Consider the following 3554-nt stretch of genomic DNA (forward strand, 5'->3'; position numbering starts at 1 on the left):
GTACACTCATTTATTAAGAGCTCATACGTTAATAAACTTTGTAATATTAAATAAAACATCGTAGTCATAATAAAGTTTAAAATATAGTAAATACTGAATTTCCTCCTCCGTATGGTATGTCTGGGCCTTCGGTCTGTAACTCTAGAAGCTGCCGTGGAAAAACAACGACCGCAGGACTTTCTTAGATCACCTGTCTCTCAGTACATATAAATGTGTATTGTGTCATTACTACCAAATAATGTTGATATTCTCCGACATGCCTACTGTAATCGTAAGCTCATCGTCCTGTATGGATGCATTATTAATATGAAAAGAGTACCAAACATGCCGGGGATCTCTTTACTCATTTCCATCCTCCGCAATTTCCGCAACTCTTCCTTTCTCACTCATGAAGCATTTTTCAGTTCTGTGTTTGCTGAGATCGATATCAGGCCCGCCTCCAGGACTGTATGAACTACAGTGGTATAACCCTGCTGACCTAGGATCAGCGCTTCCCGTCTGACTCCAGGACTCTATGAACTACAGTGGTATATCCCTGCTGACCTAGGATCAGCGCTGTGTGCTATAGACTATTATGAACAACTGTTACATATCCTATTTTAGCAGTTAAAATCATTAAAACCATCTAACATAGGCTACGTTTTCTAAGTTGAATTTTACCAGAACAATTCGTTGTTAAACGTAGAACACTTTAGAACAGTTTGTTAAATTATATTACATCATGTTAAATGTGGTGTTTATTATTATTGTTTGTTTGTTTTGCTCCAGCTAATAGATTTTATGTGGACACAGTTTAGATGGCCCTTCCACAGTGAGGCGTATTGGTGTGACCGTGCTTGTGAGTGGTGATAATATCGCCCTGGGCTTTGACCCACAGCTGTAGTGTTGTAGTGGGGTTAAGAACATGCGCCATATAGAACGCGTCCGGCGCTCCTGCTGCGTTGGTCTCGAGACTGTTGTCCCAGCGTGCAGCAGCAGGGTTTGCCATGTGCATCTGTGTTGCAGCAATATTGCTTGGCTGTTCGTTTGTTTAGTGTTTTTGTCCCAAAGCTCAGCCCAACGAACTGTTCAATTACTCACTAATAAGAAGCCCAAAGTAAGTGCACTGCCAGCCCGAATCTCACCTGGACATTTACATGCCAGCCCTGCTCCTGGGAGTTCTGTCTGGGACATCTAGGCTGAAGGCAGGAGAGACGTCCAGGTCTATTTTAGGAAAGATCATATGTTCACAGAGGAGATCACAAACATGTTATCAGTCAATATAAGAAAAGAACTAAAAACAAGATCGAAATTACTTGTGAAATGGTTCTCAGTTTACAGAAAATACAGAATAACCAGAAGAATATTAACAGTCTTCTGGTCAGCCTTCATAGGCTGGCTGCAGTTAGGACAGCAGGTTTATGTTTGAGTGGGAATATAACTGGCCGTATGTTTAGAGAAATAACACAACTGGTTTAATTAATGGGCTTTTACTAGGATATGGCAGGATTTGCTGCGACTCAGCTGAGTGTGGATAAACTATTTTGTCCAGCTGACCACGAGCTTCTCAAATCAGGAGTTCCGATGAGCACTACATCTAATACCGCACGTGTTTCTGCATGTCCATGTCCACGCGCCCTCTGGAGCGCGACTCTAGTCATGCGCGAGCACTCATGCCGGCTCGCGATCTGCTAACTGGCTGGTGTGCGAGTAACGCAGGTTCGCTTTTATCCAGTCTGAGCTGTTAAACATACATGACTCCAGACGCACGCACGCGAGGAGCGCTAACAAATTTACACGCGCGCACATTCTAACTCTAACGAGCTGCAGTTCTGCTGCGAGAAACAACACCGGAAGTGGGCGGTTACTGAGGGAGAGAGAGAGAGAGAGAGAGAGAGAGAGAGAGCAGGGAGAGAGGGAGGGGTTAAGAGAGAGAGGGAGAGAGAGAGAGAGAGAAGTGCCCAGCCCACTGGCGGAGACAGGCAGAGGTCGGCCGCTCTAGCTCGTGGCGATATCCGGAGCTTTGCTGTACTTTTACGCGATACGACATCACATTTAAACGCCCTGTCCAGGTAGGTCTCGTGCATCCGTGCGCTTCTGCTTCTGTCATAAATATTTCCCGAGGGTGCAAGCACCTTAACCTCCGGTAAACCACCGCGCGGCTGCGTAAACAAACTCCCGTTCACGCTGAAGTCGCTGGCGCTGGACGCTGCAGCGCGCTCATATCTGTTTATTACCGCGCGCGCTGCCTGCACGCGCTGGGGTGTTTCTGGGGCATGTGTGGGGTAGTTCCGCGAGGAGCCCCGCGTGTGTCCGGCTGTGCTCCTCCGGGCGGTGTTTCGCAAGCCCCAAGCTCGCGCGCATTTATCGGCTCAACAGGCGAAGAGTCCAAGCGGCGCTCGAGCTGGCCTCGCGAGCTTTCTCGGTAGAGAATAGTGTAGCGGATTTAGCGGGTGTATTTATAGTTATATAGTATATTTATAAGTGTGTTTATAGTTATATAGGTATATTTATAGGTGTATTTATAGTTGTGTATAGTTGTATAGGTGTATTTATAGTTGTATATAGTTGTTTAGGTATATTTATAGTTGTCTATAGTTGTATAGGTGTATTTATAATTGTATAGATGTATTTATAGTTGTATAGGTGTATTTATAGTTGAATAAGTGTATTTATACATGTATAGGTGTATTTATATATGTATGTATGGTTATATAGGTGTATTTATAGGTATATTTATAGTTATATAGTGTATTTATAGTTCCATAGGTGTATTTATAGGTGTATTTATAGTTGTATAGGTGTATTTATAATTGTATAGGTGTATTTATAGTTGTATAGGTGTATGTATAGTTGTCTATAGTTGTATAGAAGTATTTATAGTTGTCTATAGTTGTATAGGTGTATTTATAGGTGTATTTATAGTTATATAGGTGTATTTATAGTTGTATAGATGTATTTATAGTTGTATAGATGTATTTATAGTTATATAGGTGTATTTCTAGGTATATTTATAGTTATATATGTGTATTTATAGTTTTATAGGTGTATTTATAGTTATATAGGTGTATGTATAGTTGTATAGGTGTATTTATAGTTGTCTATAGTTGTATAGGTATATTTATAGGTATATTTATAGTTATATAGGTGTATTTAAAGTTGTATAGGTGTATTTAGAGGTATATTTATAGTTGTCTATAGTTGTATAGGTGTATTTATAGTTGTCTATAGTTGTATAGGTGTATTTATAGATTTATAGTTGTCTATAGTTGGAATGGAATATTTATAGTTGTCTATAGTTGTATAGGTGTATTTGTAGTTGTCTATAGTTGTATAGGAGTATTTATAGTTGTCTATGGTTGTATAGGTGTATTTATAGTTGTCTATAGTTGTATAGGAGTATTTATAGTTGTCTATGGTTGTATAGGTGTATTTGTAGTTGTCTATAGTTGTATAGGAGTATTTATAGTTGTCTATGGTTGTATAGGTGTATTTATAGTTGCCTTGGGAACATTGCATTGCCAGGGTGAGCGTGATAACTAGGCAAACCTGTGCAGCGCCATAGTTTCAGTTAG

At 40.4% G+C, this 3554-nt stretch overlaps 1 protein-coding gene across 2 annotated transcripts in view; it reads left to right on the forward strand.

Moving 5' to 3' along the window:
• The first annotated feature begins 1885 nt into the window (after positions 1 to 1885).
• stat5a (signal transducer and activator of transcription 5a) overlaps positions 1886 to 3554 on the forward strand; it is a 73787-nt gene continuing 72118 nt past the window's right edge. Inside the window, exon 1 of one of the 2 annotated variants that reach the window (XM_035527872.2) lies at positions 1886 to 2051. The gene's annotated coding sequence lies outside the window, so the exon portion shown is untranslated. The remainder of the gene's footprint in view (positions 2052 to 3554) is intronic. The other variant, XM_035527867.2, reaches the window with a different exon arrangement.

This window comes from Electrophorus electricus, chromosome 3, assembly GCF_041902795.1.
Source record: "Electrophorus electricus isolate QZ-2024a chromosome 3, ASM4190279v1, whole genome shotgun sequence".
NCBI classification, from domain to species: Eukaryota; Metazoa; Chordata; class Actinopteri; order Gymnotiformes; family Gymnotidae; genus Electrophorus; species Electrophorus electricus.